The 21,757-nt window shown below is 37.5% G+C and overlaps 24 non-coding genes across 24 annotated transcripts; all 24 read left to right on the top strand.

Annotated features, from left to right (window-relative positions):
* The first annotated feature begins 505 nt into the window (after positions 1–505).
* On the top strand, positions 506–578 carry TRNAF-GAA (transfer RNA phenylalanine (anticodon GAA)). The gene has a single exon. It is a non-coding gene; the product is annotated as a tRNA-Phe (tRNA).
* An 813-nt stretch (positions 579–1,391) lies between these two features.
* Positions 1,392–1,464, top strand: TRNAF-GAA (transfer RNA phenylalanine (anticodon GAA)). The gene has a single exon. It is a non-coding gene; the product is annotated as a tRNA-Phe (tRNA).
* Positions 1,465–2,276: 812 nt separating this feature from the next.
* On the top strand, positions 2,277–2,349 carry TRNAF-GAA (transfer RNA phenylalanine (anticodon GAA)). The gene has a single exon. It is a non-coding gene; the product is annotated as a tRNA-Phe (tRNA).
* Positions 2,350–3,162: 813 nt separating this feature from the next.
* TRNAF-GAA (transfer RNA phenylalanine (anticodon GAA)) lies at positions 3,163–3,235 on the top strand. Its single transcript has one exon. It is a non-coding gene; the product is annotated as a tRNA-Phe (tRNA).
* An 814-nt stretch (positions 3,236–4,049) lies between these two features.
* TRNAF-GAA (transfer RNA phenylalanine (anticodon GAA)) lies at positions 4,050–4,122 on the top strand. Its single transcript has one exon. It is a non-coding gene; the product is annotated as a tRNA-Phe (tRNA).
* Positions 4,123–4,935: 813 nt separating this feature from the next.
* TRNAF-GAA (transfer RNA phenylalanine (anticodon GAA)) lies at positions 4,936–5,008 on the top strand. The gene has a single exon. It is a non-coding gene; the product is annotated as a tRNA-Phe (tRNA).
* Positions 5,009–5,820: 812 nt separating this feature from the next.
* TRNAF-GAA (transfer RNA phenylalanine (anticodon GAA)) lies at positions 5,821–5,893 on the top strand. Its single transcript has one exon. It is a non-coding gene; the product is annotated as a tRNA-Phe (tRNA).
* An 813-nt stretch (positions 5,894–6,706) lies between these two features.
* Positions 6,707–6,779, top strand: TRNAF-GAA (transfer RNA phenylalanine (anticodon GAA)). Its single transcript has one exon. It is a non-coding gene; the product is annotated as a tRNA-Phe (tRNA).
* An 813-nt stretch (positions 6,780–7,592) lies between these two features.
* TRNAF-GAA (transfer RNA phenylalanine (anticodon GAA)) lies at positions 7,593–7,665 on the top strand. The gene has a single exon. It is a non-coding gene; the product is annotated as a tRNA-Phe (tRNA).
* An 812-nt stretch (positions 7,666–8,477) lies between these two features.
* TRNAF-GAA (transfer RNA phenylalanine (anticodon GAA)) lies at positions 8,478–8,550 on the top strand. The gene has a single exon. It is a non-coding gene; the product is annotated as a tRNA-Phe (tRNA).
* Positions 8,551–9,363: 813 nt separating this feature from the next.
* On the top strand, positions 9,364–9,436 carry TRNAF-GAA (transfer RNA phenylalanine (anticodon GAA)). Its single transcript has one exon. It is a non-coding gene; the product is annotated as a tRNA-Phe (tRNA).
* An 814-nt stretch (positions 9,437–10,250) lies between these two features.
* On the top strand, positions 10,251–10,323 carry TRNAF-GAA (transfer RNA phenylalanine (anticodon GAA)). The gene has a single exon. It is a non-coding gene; the product is annotated as a tRNA-Phe (tRNA).
* An 812-nt stretch (positions 10,324–11,135) lies between these two features.
* TRNAF-GAA (transfer RNA phenylalanine (anticodon GAA)) lies at positions 11,136–11,209 on the top strand. Its single transcript has one exon. It is a non-coding gene; the product is annotated as a tRNA-Phe (tRNA).
* An 814-nt stretch (positions 11,210–12,023) lies between these two features.
* Positions 12,024–12,096, top strand: TRNAF-GAA (transfer RNA phenylalanine (anticodon GAA)). Its single transcript has one exon. It is a non-coding gene; the product is annotated as a tRNA-Phe (tRNA).
* Positions 12,097–12,909: 813 nt separating this feature from the next.
* Positions 12,910–12,982, top strand: TRNAF-GAA (transfer RNA phenylalanine (anticodon GAA)). Its single transcript has one exon. It is a non-coding gene; the product is annotated as a tRNA-Phe (tRNA).
* An 812-nt stretch (positions 12,983–13,794) lies between these two features.
* Positions 13,795–13,867, top strand: TRNAF-GAA (transfer RNA phenylalanine (anticodon GAA)). The gene has a single exon. It is a non-coding gene; the product is annotated as a tRNA-Phe (tRNA).
* An 813-nt stretch (positions 13,868–14,680) lies between these two features.
* TRNAF-GAA (transfer RNA phenylalanine (anticodon GAA)) lies at positions 14,681–14,753 on the top strand. The gene has a single exon. It is a non-coding gene; the product is annotated as a tRNA-Phe (tRNA).
* Positions 14,754–15,567: 814 nt separating this feature from the next.
* Positions 15,568–15,640, top strand: TRNAF-GAA (transfer RNA phenylalanine (anticodon GAA)). The gene has a single exon. It is a non-coding gene; the product is annotated as a tRNA-Phe (tRNA).
* An 813-nt stretch (positions 15,641–16,453) lies between these two features.
* On the top strand, positions 16,454–16,526 carry TRNAV-GAC (transfer RNA valine (anticodon GAC)). The gene has a single exon. It is a non-coding gene; the product is annotated as a tRNA-Val (tRNA).
* An 812-nt stretch (positions 16,527–17,338) lies between these two features.
* On the top strand, positions 17,339–17,411 carry TRNAF-GAA (transfer RNA phenylalanine (anticodon GAA)). The gene has a single exon. It is a non-coding gene; the product is annotated as a tRNA-Phe (tRNA).
* Positions 17,412–18,224: 813 nt separating this feature from the next.
* TRNAF-GAA (transfer RNA phenylalanine (anticodon GAA)) lies at positions 18,225–18,297 on the top strand. The gene has a single exon. It is a non-coding gene; the product is annotated as a tRNA-Phe (tRNA).
* Positions 18,298–19,110: 813 nt separating this feature from the next.
* Positions 19,111–19,183, top strand: TRNAF-GAA (transfer RNA phenylalanine (anticodon GAA)). Its single transcript has one exon. It is a non-coding gene; the product is annotated as a tRNA-Phe (tRNA).
* An 812-nt stretch (positions 19,184–19,995) lies between these two features.
* TRNAF-GAA (transfer RNA phenylalanine (anticodon GAA)) lies at positions 19,996–20,068 on the top strand. Its single transcript has one exon. It is a non-coding gene; the product is annotated as a tRNA-Phe (tRNA).
* An 814-nt stretch (positions 20,069–20,882) lies between these two features.
* Positions 20,883–20,955, top strand: TRNAF-GAA (transfer RNA phenylalanine (anticodon GAA)). The gene has a single exon. It is a non-coding gene; the product is annotated as a tRNA-Phe (tRNA).
* The last annotated feature ends 802 nt before the right edge of the window (positions 20,956–21,757 follow it).

The raw sequence follows: 21,757 nt of genomic DNA, 5'->3' as shown, positions 1-21,757 counted from the left end.
ATTTCAGTTTGCAAAATCTTTAGCTCCTAAAAAAAGACATTCTTATCAGTATAGCTTGCCAAAATAGCTCAGTTGTGAGAGCAATAGACTGAAGACCTTAAAATTCCTAGTACGATCGTGGGTTTCCACATGTTTGGGTGTTTGCAGTTTGTTACTGAGTAGCAATTCAGCAAAAAGAAATTTAGCAGCAGAAACTTTTATTTTCAGGTTTCGCCCTCTAGGACACTTGATGTTCTTTCAGTTTGCCTTATCTTAAACACCAAAAAAGACTTTCCAAATGTCAGATGTAGCTGCAATAGCTCATTTGGGAGAGCATTAGACTGAAATTCTATAAGTCCCTGGTTTGATCCCAGGTTTCGGCATGTTTAGTTGCTGTATTTTTGTTACAGAATAGCAATTTACCAGCAGAATCTTTCATTATAAGGTGTTGCTCTTCAAGAACACTTGATGCTCTATTTTTCCCCAACCTAAAACCCCAAATACGACTTTACACCTTTCACAATTAGCCGAAATAGCTCAGTTGGGAGAGCGTTAGACTGAAGATCTAAAGGTCCCTGGTTTGATCCCGGGTTTCGGCATATTTAGTTGCTGTTTTTTTGTTACAGAATAGCAATTTAGCAGCAGAAACTGCCGTGTTCAGGTTCTGGTCTTCAAGATCATTTCATGTTATTACAGTTTGCATTATTATTAGCCCCAATAAAAGAATTTCTTATTAGTAGAGCTTGGCGAAATAGCTCAGTTGTGAGAACATTAGACTGAAGATCTAAGGGTGTCTTGTTCAATCCTGGGGTTTAGCATGGTTGGGTGTTTGCATTTGCTACTGAATAGCAATTTAGCAGCAAAAACTGTTGTGTTCAGGTTTTGATCTTGAAAAGCATTTTATGTTATTTCAGTTTGCAAAATCTTTAGCTCCTAAAAAAAGACATTCTTATCAGTATAGCTTGCCAAAATAGCTCAGTTGTGAGAGCAATAGACTGAAGACCTTAAAATCCCTAGTACGATCGTGGGTTTCCACATGTTTGGGTGTTTGCAGTTTGTTACTGAGTAGCAATTCAGCAAAAAGAAATTTAGCAGCAGAAACTTTTATTTTCAGGTTTCGCCCTCTAGGACACTTGATGTTCTTTCAGTTTGCCTTATCTTAAACACCAAAAAAGACTTTCCAAATGTCAGACGTAGCTGCAATAGCTCATTTGGGAGAGCATTAGACTGAAATTCTATAAGTCCCTGGTTTGATCCCAGGTTTCGGCATGTTTAGTTGCTGTATTTTTGTTACAGAATAGCAATTTACCAGCAGAATCTTTCATTATAAGGTGTTGCTCTTCAAGAACACTTGATGCTCTATTTTTCCCCAACCTAAAACCCCAAATACGACTTTACATCTTTCACAATTAGCCGAAATAGCTCAGTTGGGAGAGCGTTAGACTGAAGATCTAAAGGTCCGTGGTTCGATCCCGGGTTTCGGCATATTTAGTTGCTGTTTTTTTGTTACAGAATAGCAATTTAGCAGCAGAAACTGCCGTGTTCAGGTTCTGGTCTTCAAGATCATTTCATGTTATTACAGTTTGCATTATTATTAGCCCCAATAAAAGAATTTCTTATTAGTAGAGCTTGGCGAAATAGCTCAGTTGTGAGAACATTAGACTGAAGATCTAAGGGTGTCTTGTTCAATCCTGGGGTTTAGCATGGTTGGGTGTTTGCTTTTGCTACTGAATAGCAATTTAGCAGCAAAAACTGTTGTGTTCAGGTTTTGATCTTGAAAAGCATTTTATGTTATTTCAGTTTGCAAAATCTTTAGCTCCTAAAAACAGACATTCTTATCAGTATAGCTTGCCAAAATAGCTCAGTTGTGAGAGCAATAGACTGAAGACCTTAAAATCCCTAGTACAATCGTGGGTTTCCACATGTTTGGGTGTTTGCAGTTTGTTACTGAGTAGCAATTCAGCAAAAAGAAATTTAGCAGCAGAAACTTTTATTTTCAGGTTTCGCCCTCTAGGACACTTGATGTTCTTTCAGTTTGCCTTATCTTAAACACCAAAAAAGACTTTCCAAATGTCAGACGTAGCTGCAATAGCTCATTTGGGAGAGCATTAGACTGAAGATCTATAAGTCCCTGGATAGATCCCGGGTTTCGGCATGTTTAGTTCCTGTATTTTTGTTACAGAATAGCAATTTACCAGTAGAATCTTTCATTATAAGGTGTTGCGCTTCAAGAACACTTGATGCTCTTTTTTTCCTAACCTAAAACCCCAAATACGACTTCACATCTTTCACAATTAGCCGAAATAGCTCAGTTGGGAGACCGTTAGACTGAAGATTTAAAGGTCCCTGGTTCGATCCCAGGTTTTGGCATATTTAGTTGCTGTTTTTTTTGTTACAGAATAGCAATTTAGCAGCAGAAACTGCCATGTTCAGGTTCTGGTTTTCAAGAACATTTCATGTTATTACAGTTTGCATTATTATTAGCCCCAATAAAATAATTTCTTATTAGTAGAGCTTGGCAAAATAGCTCAGTTGTGAGAACATTAGACTGAAGATCTAAGGGTGTCTTGTTCAATCCTGGGGTTTAGCATGGTTGGGTGTTTGCATTTGCTACTGAATAGCAATTTAGCAGCAAAAACTGTTGTGTTCAGGTTTTGATCTTGAAAAGCATTTTATGTTATTTCAGTTTGCAAAATCTTTAGCTCCTAAAAAAAGACATTCTTATCAGTATAGCTTGCCAAAATAGCTCAGTTGTGAGAGCAATAGACTGAAGACCTTAAAATCCCTAGTACGATCGTGGGTTTCCACATGTTTGGGTGTTTGCATTTTGTTACTGAGTAGCAATTCAGCAAAAAGAAATTTAGCAGCAGAAACTTTCATTTTCAGGTTTCGCCCTCTAGGACACTTGATGTTCTTTCAGTTTGCCTTATCTTAAACACCAAAAAAGACTTTCCAAATGTCAGACGTAGCTGCAATAGCTCATTTGGGAGAGCATTAGACTGAAGATCTATAAGTCCCTGGTTAGATCCCGGGTTTCGGCATGTTTAGTTGCTGTATTTTTGTTACAGAATAGCAATTTACCAGTAGAATCTTTCATTATAAGGTGTTGCGCTTCAAGAACACTTGATGCTCTTTTTTTCCTAACCTAAAACCCCAAATACGACTTCACATCTTTCACAATTAGCCTTAATAGCTCAGTTGGGAGAGCGTTAGACTGAAGATTTAAAGGTCCCTGGTTCGATCCCGGGTTTTGGCATATTTAGTTGCTGTTTTTTTTGTTACAGAATAGCAATTTAGCAGCAGAAACTGCCATGTTCAGGTTCTGGTTTTCAAGAACATTTCATGTTATTACAGTTTGCATTATTATTAGCCCCAATAAAAGAATTTCTTATTAGTAGAGCTTGGCAAAATAGCTCAGTTGTGACAACATTAGACTGAAGATCTAAGAGTTTCTTGTTCAATCCTGGGGTTTAGCATGGTTGGGTGTTTGCTTTTGCTACTGAATAGCAATTTAGCAGCAAAAACTGTTGTGTTCAGGTTTTGATCTTGAAAAGCATTTTATGTTATTTCAGTTTGCAAAATCTTTAGCTCCTAAAAAAAGACATTCTTATCAGTATAGCTTGCCAAAATAGCTCAGTTGTGAGAGCAATAGACTGAAGACCTTAAAATCCCTAGTACGATCGTGGGTTTCCACATGTTTGGGTGTTTGCAGTTTGTTACTGAGTAGTAATTCAGCAAAAAGAAATTTAGCAGCATAAACTTTCATTTTCAGGTTTCGCCCTCTAGGACACTTGATGTTCTTTCAGTTTGCCTTATCTTAAACACCAAAAAAGACTTTCCAAATGTCAGACTTACCCGCAATATCTCTTTTGTGAGAGCATTAGACTGAAGATCTAAAGGTCCCTGGTTCGATCCCAGGTTTTGGCATATTTAGTTGCTGTATTTTTGTTACAGAATAGCAATTTACCAGCAGAATCTTTCATTATCAGGTGTTGTTCATCAAGAACACTTAATGCTCTTTTTTTCCCCAACCTAAAACCCTAAATTCGGCTTGACATCTTTCACAATTAGCCGAAATAGCTCAGTTGGGAGAGCGGTAGACTGAAGATCTAAAGGTCCCTGGTTCGATCCCGGGTTTTGGCATATTTAGTTGCTGTTTTTTTGTTACAGAATAGCAATTTAGCAGCATAAACTGCAGTGTTCAGGTTCTGGTTTTCAAGAACATTTCATGTTATTACAGTTTGCATTATTATTAGCCCCAATTTAAGAATTTCTTATTAGTAGAGCTTGGCGAAATAGCTTAGTTGTGACAACATTAGACTGAAGATCTAAGGGTGTCTTGTTCATTCCTGGGGTTTAGCATGGTTGGGTGTTTGCTTTTGCTACTGAATAGCAATTTAGCAGCAAAAACTGTTGTGTTCAGGTTTTGATCTTGTAAAGCATTTTATGTTATTTCAGTTTGCAAAATCTTTAGCTCCTAAAAAAAGACATTTTTATCAGTATAGCTTGCCAAAATAGCTCAGTTGTGAGAGCAATAGACTGAAGACCTTAAAATCCCTAGTACGATCGTGGGTTTCCACATGTTTGGGTGTTTGCAGTTTGTTACTGAGTAGCAATTCAGCAAAAAGAAATTTAGCAGCAGAAACTTTTATTTTCAGGTTTCGCCCTCTAGGACACTTGATGTTCTTTCAGTTTGCCTTATCTTAAACACCAAAAAAGACTTTTCAAATGTCAGACGTAGCTGCAATAGCTCATTTGGGAGAGCATTAGACTGAAATTCTATAAGTCCCTGGTTTGATCCCAGGTTTCGGCATGTTTAGTTGCTGTATTTTTGTTACAGAATAGCAATTTACCAGCAGAATCTTTCATTATAAGGTGTTGCTCTTCAAGAACACTTGATGCTCTATTTTTCCCCAACCTAAAACCCCAAATACGACTTTACATCTTTCACAATTAGCCAAAATAGTTCAGTTGGGAGAGCGTTAGACTGAAGATCTAAAGGTCCCTGGTTCGATCCTGGGTTTCGGCATATTTAGTTGCTGTTTTTTTGTTACAGAATAGCAATTTAGCAGCAGAAACTGCCGTGTTCAGGTTCTGGTCTTCAAGATCATTTCATGTTATTACAGTTTGCATTATTATTAGCCCCAATAAAAGAATTTCTTATTAGTAGAGCTTGGCGAAATAGCTCAGTTGTGAGAAAATTAGACTGAAGATCTAAGGGTGTCTTGTTCAATCCTGGGGTTTAGCATGGTTGGGTGTTTGCTTTTGCTACTGAATAGCAATTTAGCAGCAAAAACTGTTGTGTTCAGGTTTTGATCTTGAAAAGCATTTTATGTTATTTCAGTTTGCAAAATCTTTAGCTCCTAAAAACAGACATTCTTATCAGTATAGCTTGCCAAAATAGCTCAGTTGTGAGAGCAATAGACTGAAGACCTTAAAATCCCTAGTACAATCGTGGGTTTCCACATGTTTGGGTGTTTGCAGTTTGTTACTGAGTAGCAATTCAGCAAAAAGAAATTTAGCAGCAGAAACTTTTATTTTCAGGTTTCGCCCTCTAGGACACTTGATGTTCTTTCAGTTTGCCTTATCTTAAACACCAAAAAAGACTTTCCAAATGTCAGACGTAGCTGCAATAGCTCATTTGGGTGAGCATTAGACTGAAGATCTATAAGTCCCTGGTTAGATCCCGGGTTTCGGCATGTTTAGTTGCTGTATTTTTGTTACAGAATAGCAATTTACCAGTAGAATCTTTCATTATAAGGTGTTGCGCTTCAAGAACACTTGATGCTCTTTTTTTCCTAACCTAAAACCCCAAATACGACTTCACATCTTTCACAATTAGCCGAAATAGCTCAGTTGGGAGAGCATTAGACTGAAGATCTAAAGGTCCCTGGTTCGATCCCGGGTTTCGGCATATTTAGTTGCTGTTTTTTTGTTACAGAATAGCAATTTAGCAGCAGAAACTGCCGTGTTCAGGTTCTGGTCTTCAAGATCATTTCATGTTATTACAGTTTGCATTATTATTAGCCCCAATAAAAGCATTTCTTATTAGTAGAGCTTGGCGAAATAGCTCAGTTGTGAGAACATTAGACTGAAGATCTAAGGGTGTCTTGTTCAATCCTGGGGTTTAGCATGGTTGGGTGTTTGCATTTGCTACTGAATAGCAATTTAGCAGCAAAAACTGTTGTGTTCAGGTTTTGATCTTGAAAAGCATTTTATGTTATTTCAGTTTGCAAAATCTTTAGCTCCTAAAAAAAGACATTCTTATCAGTATAGCTTGCCAAAATAGCTCAGTTGTGAGAGCAATAGACTGAAGACCTTAAAATTCCTAGTACGATCGTGGGTTTCCACATGTTTGGGTGTTTGCAGTTTCTTACTGAGTAGCAATTCAGCAAAAAGAAATTTAGCAGCAGAAACTTTTATTTTCAGGTTTCGCCCTCTAGGACACTTGATGTTCTTTCAGTTTGCCTTATCTTAAACACCAAAAAAGACTTTCCAAATGTCAGATGTAGCTGCAATAGCTCATTTGGGAGAGCATTAGACTGAAATTCTATAAGTCCCTGGTTTGATCCCAGGTTTCGGCATGTTTAGTTGCTGTATTTTTGTTACAGAATAGCAATTTACCAGCAGAATCTTTCATTATAAGGTGTTGCTCTTCAAGAACACTTGATGCTCTATTTTTCCCCAACCTAAAACCCCAAATACGACTTTACACCTTTCACAATTAGCCGAAATAGCTCAGTTGGGAGAGCGTTAGACTGAAGATCTAAAGGTCCCTGGTTCGATCCCGGGTTTCGGCATATTTAGTTGCTGTTTTTTTGTTACAGAATAGCAATTTAGCAGCAGAAACTGCCGTGTTCAGGTTCTGGTCTTCAAGATCATTTCATGTTATTACAGTTTGCATTATTATTAGCCCCAATAAAAGAATTTCTTATTAGTAGAGCTTGGCGAAATAGCTCAGTTGTGAGAACATTAGACTGAAGATCTAAGGGTGTCTTGTTCAATCCTGGGGTTTAGCATGGTTGGGTGTTTGCATTTGCTACTGAATAGCAATTTAGCAGCAAAAACTGTTGTGTTCAGGTTTTGATCTTGAAAAGCATTTTATGTTATTTCAGTTTGCAAAATCTTTAGCTCCTAAAAAAAGACATTCTTATCAGTATAGCTTGCCAAAATAGCTCAGTTGTGAGAGCAATAGACTGAAGACCTTAAAATCCCTAGTACGATCGTGGGTTTCCACATGTTTGGGTGTTTGCAGTTTGTTACTGAGTAGCAATTCAGCAAAAAGAAATTTAGCAGCAGAAACTTTTATTTTCAGGTTTCGCCCTCTAGGACACTTGTTGTTCTTTCAGTTTGCCTTATCTTAAACACCAAAAAAGACTTTCCAAATGTCAGACGTAGCTGCAATAGCTCATTTGGGAGAGCATTAGACTGAAATTCTATAAGTCCCTGGTTTGATCCCAGGTTTCGGCATGTTTAGTTGCTGTATTTTTGTTACAGAATAGCAATTTACCAGCAGAATCTTTCATTATAAGGTGTTGCTCTTCAAGAACACTTGATGCTCTATTTTTCCCCAACCTAAAACCCCAAATACGACTTTACATCTTTCACAATTAGCCGAAATAGCTCAGTTGGGAGAGCGTTAGACTGAAGATCTAAAGGTCCGTGGTTCGATCCCGGGTTTCGGCATATTTAGTTGCTGTTTTTTTGTTACAGAATAGCAATTTAGCAGCAGAAACTGCCGTGTTCAGGTTCTGGTCTTCAAGATCATTTCATGTTATTACAGTTTGCATTATTATTAGCCCCAATAAAAGAATTTCTTATTAGTAGAGCTTGGCGAAATAGCTCAGTTGTGAGAACATTAGACTGAAGATCTAAGGGTGTCTTGTTCAATCCTGGGGTTTAGCATGGTTGGGTGTTTGCTTTTGCTACTGAATAGCAATTTAGCAGCAAAAACTGTTGTGTTCAGGTTTTGATCTTGAAAAGCATTTTATGTTATTTCAGTTTGCAAAATCTTTAGCTCCTAAAAACAGACATTCTTATCAGTATAGCTTGCCAAAATAGCTCAGTTGTGAGAGCAATAGACTGAAGACCTTAAAATCCCTAGTACAATCGTGGGTTTCCACATGTTTGGGTGTTTGCAGTTTGTTACTGAGTAGCAATTCAGCAAAAAGAAATTTAGCAGCAGAAACTTTTATTTTCAGGTTTCGCCCTCTAGGACACTTGATGTTCTTTCAGTTTGCCTTATCTTAAACACCAAAAAAGACTTTCCAAATGTCAGACGTAGCTGCAATAGCTCATTTGGGAGAGCATTAGACTGAAGATCTATAAGTCCCTGGATAGATCCCGGGTTTCGGCATGTTTAGTTCCTGTATTTTTGTTACAGAATAGCAATTTACCAGTAGAATCTTTCATTATAAGGTGTTGCGCTTCAAGAACACTTGATGCTCTTTTTTTCCTAACCTAAAACCCCAAATACGACTTCACATCTTTCACAATTAGCCGAAATAGCTCAGTTGGGAGAGCGTTAGACTGAAGATTTAAAGGTCCCTGGTTCGATCCCAGGTTTTGGCATATTTAGTTGCTGTTTTTTTTGTTACAGAATAGCAATTTAGCAGCAGAAACTGCCATGTTCAGGTTCTGGTTTTCAAGAACATTTCATGTTATTACAGTTTGCATTATTATTAGCCCCAATAAAATAATTTCTTATTAGTAGAGCTTGGCAAAATAGCTCAGTTGTGAGAACATTAGACTGAAGATCTAAGGGTGTCTTGTTCAATCCTGGGGTTTAGCATGGTAGGGTGTTTGCATTTGCTACTGAATAGCAATTTAGCAGCAAAAACTGTTGTGTTCAGGTTTTGATCTTGAAAAGCATTTTATGTTATTTCAGTTTGCAAAATCTTTAGCTCCTAAAAAAAGACATTCTTATCAGTATAGCTTGCCAAAATAGCTCAGTTGTGAGAGCAATAGACTGAAGACCTTAAAATCCCTAGTACGATCGTGGGTTTCCACATGTTTGGGTGTTTGCATTTTGTTACTGAGTAGCAATTCAGCAAAAAGAAATTTAGCAGCAGAAACTTTCATTTTCAGGTTTCGCCCTCTAGGACACTTGATGTTCTTTCAGTTTGCCTTATCTTAAACACCAAAAAAGACTTTCCAAATGTCAGACGTAGCTGCAATAGCTCATTTGGGAGAGCATTAGACTGAAGATCTATAAGTCCCTGGTTAGATCCCGGGTTTCGGCATGTTTAGTTGCTGTATTTTTGTTACAGAATAGCAATTTACCAGTAGAATCTTTCATTATAAGGTGTTGCGCTTCAAGAACACTTGATGCTCTTTTTTTCCTAACCTAAAACCCCAAATACGACTTCACATCTTTCACAATTAGCCGAAATAGCTCAGTTGGGAGAGCGTTAGACTGAAGATTTAAAGGTCCCTGGTTCGATCCCGGGTTTTGGCATATTTAGTTGCTGTTTTTTTTGTTACAGAATAGCAATTTAGCAGCAGAAACTGCCATGTTCAGGTTCTGGTTTTCAAGAACATTTCATGTTATTACAGTTTGCATTATTATTAGCCCCAATAAAAGAATTTCTTATTAGTAGAGCTTGGCAAAATAGCTCAGTTGTGACAACATTAGACTGAAGATCTAAGAGTGTCTTGTTCAATCCTGGGGTTTAGCATGGTTGGGTGTTTGCATTTGCTACTGAATAGCAATTTAGCAGCAAAAACTGTTGTGTTCAGGTTTTGATCTTGAAAAGCATTTTATGTTATTTCAGTTTGCAAAATCTTTAGCTCCTAAAAAAAGACATTTTTATCAGTATAGCTTGCCAAAATAGCTCAGTTGTGAGAGCAATAGACTGAAGACCTTAAAATCCCTAGTACGATCGTGGGTTTCCACATGTTTGGGTGTTTGCAGTTTGTTACTGAGTAGCAATTCAGCAAAAAGAAATTTAGCAGCAGAAACTTTTATTTTCAGGTTTCGCCCTCTAGGACACTTGATGTTCTTTCATTTTTCCTTATCTTAAACACCAAAAAAGACTTTTCAAATGTCAGACGTAGCTGCAATAGCTCATTTGGGAGAGCATTAGACTGAAATTCTATAAGTCCCTGGTTTGATCCCAGGTTTCGGCATGTTTAGTTGCTGTATTTTTGTTACAGAATAGCAATTTACCAGCAGAATCTTTCATTATAAGGTGTTGCTCTTCAAGAACACTTGATGCTCTATTTTTCCCCAACCTAAAACCCCAAATACGACTTTACATCTTTCACAATTAGCCAAAATAGCTCAGTTGGGAGAGCGTTAGACTGAAGATCTAAAGGTCCCTGGTTCGATCCTGGGTTTCGGCATATTTAGTTGCTGTTTTTTTGTTACAGAATAGCAATTTAGCAGCAGAAACTGCCGTGTTCAGGTTCTGGTCTTCAAGATCATTTCATGTTATTACAGTTTGCATTATTATTAGCCCCAATAAAAGAATTTCTTATTAGTAGAGCTTGGCGAAATAGCTCAGTTGTGAGAAAATTAGACTGAAGATCTAAGGGTGTCTTGTTCAATCCTGGGGTTTAGCATGGTTGGGTGTTTGCTTTTGCTACTGAATAGCAATTTAGCAGCAAAAACTGTTGTGTTCAGGTTTTGATCTTGAAAAGCATTTTATGTTATTTCAGTTTGCAAAATCTTTAGCTCCTAAAAACAGACATTCTTATCAGTATAGCTTGCCAAAATAGCTCAGTTGTGAGAGCAATAGACTGAAGACCTTAAAATCCCTAGTACAATCGTGGGTTTCCACATGTTTGGGTGTTTGCAGTTTGTTACTGAGTAGCAATTCAGCAAAAAGAAATTTAGCAGCAGAAACTTTTATTTTCAGGTTTCGCCCTCTAGGACACTTGATGTTCTTTCAGTTTGCCTTATCTTAAACACCAAAAAAGACTTTCCAAATGTCAGACGTAGCTGCAATAGCTCATTTGGGAGAGCATTAGACTGAAGATCTATAAGTCCCTGGTTAGATCCCGGGTTTCGGCATGTTTAGTTGCTGTATTTTTGTTACAGAATAGCAATTTACCAGTAGAATCTTTCATTATAAGGTGTTGCGCTTCAAGAACACTTGATGCTCTTTTTTTCCTAACCTAAAACCCCAAATACGACTTCACATCTTTCACAATTAGCCGAAATAGCTCAGTTGGGAGAGCGTTAGACTGAAGATTTAAAAGGTCCCTGGTTCGATCCCGGGTTTTGGCATATTTAGTTGCTGTTTTTTTTGTTACAGAATAGCAATTTAGCAGCAGAAACTGCCATGTTCAGGTTCTGGTTTTCAAGAACATTTCATGTTATTACAGTTTGCATTATTATTAGCCCCAATAAAAGAATTTCTTATTAGTAGAGCTTGGCAAAATAGCTCAGTTGTGACAACATTAGACTGAAGATCTAAGAGTGTCTTGTTCAATCCTGGGGTTTAGCATGGTTGGGTGTTTGCATTTGCTACTGAATAGCAATTTAGCAGCAAAAACTGTTGTGTTCAGGTTTTGATCTTGAAAAGCATTTTATGTTATTTCAGTTTGCAAAATCTTTAGCTCCTAAAAAAAGACATTCTTATCAGTATAGCTTGCCAAAATAGCTCAGTTGTGAGAGCAATAGACTGAAGACCTTAAAATTCCTAGTACGATCGTGGGTTTCCACATGTTTGGGTGTTTGCAGTTTGTTACTGAGTAGCAATTCAGCAAAAAGAAATTTAGCAGCAGAAACTTTTATTTTCAGGTTTCGCCCTCTAGGACACTTGATGTTCTTTCAGTTTGCCTTATCTTAAACACCAAAAAAGACTTTCCAAATGTCAGATGTAGCTGCAATAGCTCATTTGGGAGAGCATTAGACTGAAATTCTATAAGTCCCTGGTTTGATCCCAGGTTTCGGCATGTTTAGTTGCTGTATTTTTGTTACAGAATAGCAATTTACCAGCAGAATCTTTCATTATAAGGTGTTGCTCTTCAAGAACACTTGATGCTCTATTTTTCCCCAACCTAAAACCCCAAATACGACTTTACACCTTTCACAATTAGCCGAAATAGCTCAGTTGGGAGAGCGTTAGACTGAAGATCTAAAGGTCCCTGGTTTGATCCCGGGTTTCGGCATATTTAGTTGCTGTTTTTTTGTTACAGAATAGCAATTTAGCAGCAGAAACTGCCGTGTTCAGGTTCTGGTCTTCAAGATCATTTCATGTTATTACAGTTTGCATTATTATTAGCCCCAATAAAAGAATTTCTTATTAGTAGAGCTTGGCGAAATAGCTCAGTTGTGAGAACATTAGACTGAAGATCTAAGGGTGTCTTGTTCAATCCTGGGGTTTAGCATGGTTGGGTGTTTGCATTTGCTACTGAATAGCAATTTAGCAGCAAAAACTGTTGTGTTCAGGTTTTGATCTTGAAAAGCATTTTATGTTATTTCAGTTTGCAAAATCTTTAGCTCCTAAAAAAAGACATTCTTATCAGTATAGCTTGCCAAAATAGCTCAGTTGTGAGAGCAATAGACTGAAGACCTTAAAATCCCTAGTACGATCGTGGGTTTCCACATGTTTGGGTGTTTGCAGTTTGTTACTGAGTAGCAATTCAGCAAAAAGAAATTTAGCAGCAGAAACTTTTATTTTCAGGTTTCGCCCTCTAGGACACTTGATGTTCTTTCAGTTTGCCTTATCTTAAACACCAAAAAAGACTTTCCAAATGTCAGACGTAGCTGCAATAGCTCATTTGGGAGAGCATTAGACTGAAATTCTATAAGTCCCTGGTTTGATCCCAGGTTTCGGCATGTTTAGTTGCTGTATTTTTGTTACAGAATAGCAATTTACCAGCAGAATCTTTCATTATAAGGTGTTGCTCTTCAAGAACACTTGATGCTCTATTTTTCCCCAACCTAAAACCCCAAATACGACTTTACATCTTTCACAATTAGCCGAAATAGCTCAGTTGGGAGAGCGTTAGACTGAAGATCTAAAGGTCTGTGGTTCGATCCCGGGTTTCGGCATATTTAGTTGCTGTTTTTTTGTTACAGAATAGCAATTTAGCAGCAGAAACTGCCGTGTTCAGGTTCTGGTCTTCAAGATCATTTCATGTTATTACAGTTTGCATTATTATTAGCCCCAATAAAAGAATTTCTTATTAGTAGAGCTTGGCGAAATAGCTCAGTTGTGAGAACATTAGACTGAAGATCTAAGGGTGTCTTGTTCAATCCTGGGGTTTAGCATGGTTGGGTGTTTGCTTTTGCTACTGAATAGCAATTTAGCAGCAAAAACTGTTGTGTTCAGGTTTTGATCTTGAAAAGCATTTTATGTTATTTCAGTTTGCAAAATCTTTAGCTCCTAAAAACAGACATTCTTATCAGTATAGCTTGCCAAAATAGCTCAGTTGTGAGAGCAATAGACTGAAGACCTTAAAATCCCTAGTACAATCGTGGGTTTCCACATGTTTGGGTGTTTGCAGTTTGTTACTGAGTAGCAATTCAGCAAAAAGAAATTTAGCAGCAGAAACTTTTATTTTCAGGTTTCGCCCTCTAGGACACTTGATGTTCTTTCAGTTTGCCTTATCTTAAACACCAAAAAAGACTTTCCAAATGTCAGACGTAGCTGCAATAGCTCATTTGGGAGAGCATTAGACTGAAGATCTATAAGTCCCTGGATAGATCCCGGGTTTCGGCATGTTTAGTTCCTGTATTTTTGTTACAGAATAGCAATTTACCAGTAGAATCTTTCATTATAAGGTGTTGCGCTTCAAGAACACTTGATGCTCTTTTTTTCCTAACCTAAAACCCCAAATACGACTTCACATCTTTCACAATTAGCCGAAATAGCTCAGTTGGGAGAGCGTTAGACTGAAGATTTAAAGGTCCCTGGTTCGATCCCAGGTTTTGGCATATTTAGTTGCTGTTTTTTTTGTTACAGAATAGCAATTTAGCAGCAGAAACTGCCATGTTCAGGTTCTGGTTTTCAAGAACATTTCATGTTATTACAGTTTGCATTATTATTAGCCCCAATAAAATAATTTCTTATTAGTAGAGCTTGGCAAAATAGCTCAGTTGTGAGAACATTAGACTGAAGATCTAAGGGTGTCTTGTTCAATCCTGGGGTTTAGCATGGTTGGGTGTTTGCATTTGCTACTGAATAGCAATTTAGCAGCAAAAACTGTTGTGTTCAGGTTTTGATCTTGAAAAGCATTTTATGTTATTTCAGTTTGCAAAATCTTTAGCTCCTAAAAAAAGACATTCTTATCAGTATAGCTTGCCAAAATAGCTCAGTTGTGAGAGCAATAGACTGAAGACCTTAAAATCCCTAGTACGATCGTGGGTTTCCACATGTTTGGGTGTTTGCATTTTGTTACTGAGTAGCAATTCAGCAAAAAGAAATTTAGCAGCAGAAACTTTCATTTTCAGGTTTCGCCCTCTAGGACACTTGATGTTCTTTCAGTTTGCCTTATCTTAAACACCAAAAAAGACTTTCCAAATGTCAGACGTAGCTGCAATAGCTCATTTGGGAGAGCATTAGACTGAAGATCTATAAGTCCCTGGTTAGATCCCGGGTTTCGGCATGTTTAGTTGCTGTATTTTTGTTACAGAATAGCAATTTACCAGTAGAATCTTTCATTATAAGGTGTTGCGCTTCAAGAACACTTGATGCTCTTTTTTTCCTAACCTAAAACCCCAAATACGACTTCACATCTTTCACAATTAGCCTTAATAGCTCAGTTGGGAGAGCGTTAGACTGAAGATTTAAAGGTCCCTGGTTCGATCCTGGGTTTTGGCATATTTAGTTGCTGTTTTTTTTGTTACAGAATAGCAATTTAGCAGCAGAAACTGCCATGTTCAGGTTCTGGTTTTCAAGAACATTTCATGTTATTACAGTTTGCATTATTATTAGCCCCAATAAAAGAATTTCTTATTAGTAGAGCTTGGCAAAATAGCTCAGTTGTGACAACATTAGACTGAAGATCTAAGAGTTTCTTGTTCAATCCTGGGGTTTAGCATGGTTGGGTGTTTGCTTTTGCTACTGAATAGCAATTTAGCAGCAAAAACTGTTGTGTTCAGGTTTTGATCTTGAAAAGCATTTTATGTTATTTCAGTTTGCAAAATCTTTAGCTCCTAAAAAAAGACATTCTTATCAGTATAGCTTGCCAAAATAGCTCAGTTGTGAGAGCAATAGACTGAAGACCTTAAAATCCCTAGTACGATCGTGGGTTTCCACATGTTTGGGTGTTTGCAGTTTGTTACTGAGTAGCAATTCAGCAAAAAGAAATTTAGCAGCATAAACTTTCATTTTCAGGTTTCGCCCTCTAGGACACTTGATGTTCTTTCAGTTTGCCTTATCTTAAACACCAAAAAAGACTTTCCAAATGTCAGACTTACCCGCAATATCTCTTTTGTGAGAGCATTAGACTGAAGATCTAAAGGTCCCTGGTTCGATCCCAGGTTTTGGCATATTTAGTTGCTGTATTTTTGTTACAGAATAGCAATTTACCAGCAGAATCTTTCATTATCAGGTGTTGTTCATCAAGAACACTTAATGCTCTTTTTTTCCCCAACCTAAAACCCTAAATTCGGCTTGACATCTTTCACAATTAGCCGAAATAGCTCAGTTGGGAGAGCGGTAGACTGAAGATCTAAAGGTCCCTGGTTCGATCCCGGGTTTTGGCATATTTAGTTGCTGTTTTTTTGTTACAGAATAGCAATTTAGCAGCATAAACTGCAGTGTTCAGGTTCTGGTTTTCAAGAACATTTCATGTTATTACAGTTTGCATTATTATTAGCCCCAATTTAAGAATTTCTTATTAGTAGAGCTTGGCGAAATAGCTTAGTTGTGACAACATTAGACTGAAGATCTAAGGGTGTCTTGTTCATTCCTGGGGTTTAGCATGGTTGGGTGTTTGCTTTTGCTACTGAATAGCAATTTAGCAGCAAAAACTGTTGTGTTCAGGTTTTGATCTTGAAAAGCATTTTATGTTATTTCAGTTTGCAAAATCTTTAGCTCCTAAAAAAAGACATTTTTATCAGTATAGCTTGCCAAAATAGCTCAGTTGTGAGAGCAATAGACTGAAGACCTTAAAATCCCTAGTACGATCGTGGGTTTCCACATGTTTGGGTGTTTGCAGTTTGTTACTGAGTAGCAATTCAGCAAAAAGAAATTTAGCAGCAGAAACTTTTATTTTCAGGTTTCGCCCTCTAGGACACTTGATGTTCTTTCAGTTTGCCTTATCTTAAACACCAAAAAAGACTTTTCAAATGTCAGACGTAGCTGCAATAGCTCATTTGGGAGAGCATTAGACTGAAATTCTATAAGTCCATGGTTTGATCCCAGGTTTCGGCATGTTTAGTTGCTGTATTTTTGTTACAGAATAGCAATTTACCAGCAGAATCTTTCATTATAAGGTGTTGCTCTTCAAGAACACTTGATGCTCTATTTTTCCCCAACCTAAAACCCCAAATACGACTTTACATCTTTCACAATTTGCCAAAATAGTTCAGTTGGGAGAGCGTTAGACTGACGATCTAAAGGTCCCTGGTTCGATCCTGGGTTTCGGCATATTTAGTTGCTGTTTTTTTGTTACAGAATAGCAATTTAGCAGCAGAAACTGCCGTGTTCAGGTTCTGGTCTTCAAGATCATTTCATGTTATTACAGTTTGCATTATTATTAGCCCCAATAAAAGAATTTCTTATTAGTAGAGCTTGGCGAAATAGCTCAGTTGTGAGAAAATTAGACTGAAGATCTAAGGGTGTCTTGTTCAATCCTGGGGTTTAGCATGGTTGGGTGTTTGCTTTTGCTACTGAATAGCAATTTAGCAGCAAAAACTGTTGTGTTCAGGTTTTGATCTTGAAAAGCATTTTATGTTATTTCAGTTTGCAAAATCTTTAGCTCCTAAAAACAGACATTCTTATCAGTATAGCTTGCCAAAATAGCTCAGTTGTGAGAGCAATAGACTGAAGACCTTAAAATCCCTAGTACAATCGTGGGTTTCCACATGTTTGGGTGTTTGCAGTTTGTTACTGAGTAGCAATTCAGCAAAAAGAAATTTAGCAGCAGAAACTTTTATTTTCAGGTTTCGCCCTCTAGGACACTTGATGTTCTTTCAGTTTGCCTTATCTTAAACACCAAAAAAGACTTTCCAAATGTCAGACGTAGCTGCAATAGCTCATTTGGGTGAGCATTAGACTGAAGATCTATAAGTCCCTGGTTAGATCCCGGGTTTCGGCATGTTTAGTTGCTGTATTTTTGTTACAGAATAGCAATTTACCAGTAGAATCTTTCATTATAAGGTGTTGCGCTTCAAGAACACTTGATGCTCTTTTTTTCCTAACCTAAAACCCCAAATACGACTTCACATCTTTCACAATTAGCCGAAATAGCTCAGTTGGGAGAGCATTAGACTGAAGATCTAAAGGTCCCTGGTTCGATCCCGGGTTTCGGCATATTTAGTTGCTGTTTTTTTGTTACAGAATAGCAATTTAGCAGCAGAAACTGCCGTGTTCAGGTTCTGGTCTTCAAGATCATTTCATGTTATTACAGTTTGCATTATTATTAGCCCCAATAAAAGCATTTCTTATTAGTAGAGCTTGGCGAAATAGCTCAGTTGTGAGAACATTAGACTGAAGATCTAAGGGTGTCTTGTTCAATCCTGGGGTTTAGCATGGTTGGGTGTTTGCATTTGCTACTGAATAGCAATTTAGCAGCAAAAACTGTTGTGTTCAGGTTTTGATCTTGAAAAGCATTTTATGTTATTTCAGTTTGCAAAATCTTTAGCTCCTAAAAAAAGACATTCTTATCAGTATAGCTTGCCAAAATAGCTCAGTTGTGAGAGCAATAGACTGAAGACCTTAAAATTCCTAGTACGATCGTGGGTTTCCACATGTTTGGGTGTTTGCAGTTTGTTACTGAGTAGCAATTCAGCAAAAAGAAATTTAGCAGCAGAAACTTTTATTTTCAGGTTTCGCCCTCTAGGACACTTGATGTTCTTTCAGTTTGCCTTATCTTAAACACCAAAAAAGACTTTCCAAATGTCAGATGTAGCTGCAATAGCTCATTTGGGAGAGCATTAGACTGAAATTCTATAAGTCCCTGGTTTGATCCCAGGTTTCGGCATGTTTAGTTGCTGTATTTTTGTTACAGAATAGCAATTTACCAGCAGAATCTTTCATTATAAGGTGTTGCTCTTCAAGAACACTTGATGCTCTATTTTTCCCCAACCTAAAACCCCAAATACGACTTTACACCTTTCACAATTAGCCGAAATAGCTCAGTTGGGAGAGCGTTAGACTGAAGATCTAAAGGTCCCTGGTTCGATCCCGGGTTTCGGCATATTTAGTTGCTGTTTTTTTGTTACAGAATAGCAATTTAGCAGCAGAAACTGCCGTGTTCAGGTTCTGGTCTTCAAGATCATTTCATGTTATTACAGTTTGCATTATTATTAGCCCCAATAAAAGAATTTCTTATTAGTAGAGCTTGGCGAAATAGCTCAGTTGTGAGAACATTAGACTGAAGATCTAAGGGTGTCTTGTTCAATCCTGGGGTTTAGCATGGTTGGGTGTTTGCATTTGCTACTGAATAGCAATTTAGCAGCAAAAACTGTTGTGTTCAGGTTTTGATCTTGAAAAGCATTTTATGTTATTTCAGTTTGCAAAATCTTTAGCTCCTAAAAAAAGACATTCTTATCAGTATAGCTTGCCAAAATAGCTCAGTTGTGAGAGCAATAGACTGAAGACCTTAAAATCCCTAGTACGATCGTGGGTTTCCACATGTTTGGGTGTTTGCAGTTTGTTACTGAGTAGCAATTCAGCAAAAAGAAATTTAGCAGCAGAAACTTTTATTTTCAGGTTTCGCCCTCTAGGACACTTGTTGTTCTTTCAGTTTGCCTTATCTTAAACACCAAAAAAGACTTTCCAAATGTCAGACGTAGCTGCAATAGCTCATTTGGGAGAGCATTAGACTGAAATTCTATAAGTCCCTGGTTTGATCCCAGGTTTCGGCATGTTTAGTTGCTGTATTTTTGTTACAGAATAGCAATTTACCAGCAGAATCTTTCATTATAAGGTGTTGCTCTTCAAGAACACTTGATGCTCTATTTTTCCCCAACCTAAAACCCCAAATACGACTTTACATCTTTCACAATTAGCCGAAATAGCTCAGTTGGGAGAGCGTTAGACTGAAGATCTAAAGGTCCGTGGTTCGATCCCGGGTTTCGGCATATTTAGTTGCTGTTTTTTTGTTACAGAATAGCAATTTAGCAGCAGAAACTGCCGTGTTCAGGTTCTGGTCTTCAAGATCATTTCATGTTATTACAGTTTGCATTATTATTAGCCCCAATAAAAGAATTTCTTATTAGTAGAGCTTGGCGAAATAGCTCAGTTGTGAGAACATTAGACTGAAGATCTAAGGGTGTCTTGTTCAATCCTGGGGTTTAGCATGGTTGGGTGTTTGCTTTTGCTACTGAATAGCAATTTAGCAGCAAAAACTGTTGTGTTCAGGTTTTGATCTTGAAAAGCATTTTATGTTATTTCAGTTTGCAAAATCTTTAGCTCCTAAAAACAGACATTCTTATCAGTATAGCTTGCCAAAATAGCTCAGTTGTGAGAGCAATAGACTGAAGACCTTAAAATCCCTAGTACAATCGTGGGTTTCCACATGTTTGGGTGTTTGCAGTTTGTTACTGAGTAGCAATTCAGCAAAAAGAAATTTAGCAGCAGAAACTTTTATTTTCAGGTTTCGCCCTCTAGGACACTTGATGTTCTTTCAGTTTGCCTTATCTTAAACACCAAAAAAGACTTTCCAAATGTCAGACGTAGCTGCAATAGCTCATTTGGGAGAGCATTAGACTGAAGATCTATAAGTCCCTGGATAGATCCCGGGTTTCGGCATGTTTAGTTCCTGTATTTTTGTTACAGAATAGCAATTTACCAGTAGAATCTTTCATTATAAGGTGTTGCGCTTCAAGAACACTTGATGCTCTTTTTTTCCTAACCTAAAACCCCAAATACGACTTCACATCTTTCACAATTAGCCGAAATAGCTCAGTTGGGAGAGCGTTAGACTGAAGATTTAAAGGTCCCTGGTTCGATCCCAGGTTTTGGCATATTTAGTTGCTGTTTTTTTTGTTACAGAATAGCAATTTAGCAGCAGAAACTGCCATGTTCAGGTTCTGGTTTTCAAGAACATTTCATGTTATTACAGTTTGCATTATTATTAGCCCCAATAAAATAATTTCTTATTAGTAGAGCTTGGCAAAATAGCTCAGTTGTGAGAACATTAGACTGAAGATCTAAGGGTGTCTTGTTCAATCCTGGGGTTTAGCATGGTAGGGTGTTTGCATTTGCTACTGAATAGCAATTTAGCAGCAAAAACTGTTGTGTTCAGGTTTTGATCTTGAAAAGCATTTTATGTTATTTCAGTTTGCAAAATCTTTAGCTCCTAAAAAAAGACATTCTTATCAGTATAGCTTGCCAAAATAGCTCAGTTGTGAGAGCAATAGACTGAAGACCTTAAAATCCCTAGTACGATCGTGGGTTTCCACATGTTTGGGTGTTTGCATTTTGTTACTGAGTAGCAATTCAGCAAAATGAAATTTAGCAGCAGAAACTTTCATTTTCAGGTTTCGCCCTCTAGGACACTTGATGTTCTTTCAGTTTGCCTTATCTTAAACACCAAAAAAGACTTTCCAAATGTCAGACGTAGCTGCAATAGCTCATTTGGGAGAGCATTAGACTGAAGATCTATAAGTCCCTGGTTAGATCCCGGGTTTCGGCATGTTTAGTTGCTGTATTTTTGTTACAGAATAGCAATTTACCAGCAGAATCTTTCATTATCAGGTGTTGTTCATCAAGAACACTTAATGCTCTTTTTTTCCCCAACCTAAAACCCTAAATTCGGCTTGACATCTTTCACAATTAGCCGAAATAGCTCAGTTGGGAGAGCAGTAGACTGAAGATCTAAAGGTCCCTGGTTCGATCCCGGGTTTTGGCATATTTAGTTGCTGTTTTTTTGTTACAGAATAGCAATTTAGCAGCATAAACTGCAGTGTTCAGGTTCTGGTTTTCAAGAACATTTCATGTTATTACAGTTTGCATTATTATTAGCCCCAATTTAAGAATTTCTTATTAGTAGAGCTTGGCGAAATAGCTTAGTTGTGACAACATTAGACTGAAGATCTAAGGGTGTCTTGTTCATTCCTGGGGTTTAGCATGGTTGGGTGTTTGCTTTTGCTACTGAATAGCAATTTAGCAGCAAAAACTGTTGTGTTCAGGTTTTGATCTTGAAAAGCATTTTATGTTAATTCAGTTTGCAAAATCTTTAGCTCCTAAAAACAGACATTCTTATCAGTATAGCTTGCCAAAATAGCTCAGTTGTGAGAGCAATAGACTGAAGACCTTAAAATCCCTAGTACAATCGTGGGTTTCCACATGTTTGGGTGTTTGCAGTTTGTTACTGAGTAGCAATTCAGCAAAAATAAATTTAGCAGCAGAAACTTTTATTTTCAGGTTTCGCCCTCTAGGACACTTGATGTTCTTTCAGTTTGCCTTATCTTAAACACCAAAAAAGACTTTCCAAATGTCAGACGTAGCTGCAATAGCTCATTTGGGAGAGCATTAGACTGAAGATCTATAAGTCCCTGGTTAGATCCCGGGTTTCGGCATGTTTAGTTGCTGTATTTTTGTTACAGAATAGCAATTTACCAGTAGAATCTTTCATTATAAGGTGTTGCGCTTCAAGAACACTTGATGCTCTTTTTTTCCTAACCTAAAACCCCAAATACGACTTCACATCT

The sequence above is a fragment of the Pseudophryne corroboree genome, chromosome 4 (genome assembly GCF_028390025.1).
Source record: "Pseudophryne corroboree isolate aPseCor3 chromosome 4, aPseCor3.hap2, whole genome shotgun sequence".
Lineage (NCBI taxonomy): Eukaryota > Metazoa > Chordata > Amphibia > Anura > Myobatrachidae > Pseudophryne > Pseudophryne corroboree.
This window is presented reverse-complemented; position numbering and strand designations above follow the sequence as displayed.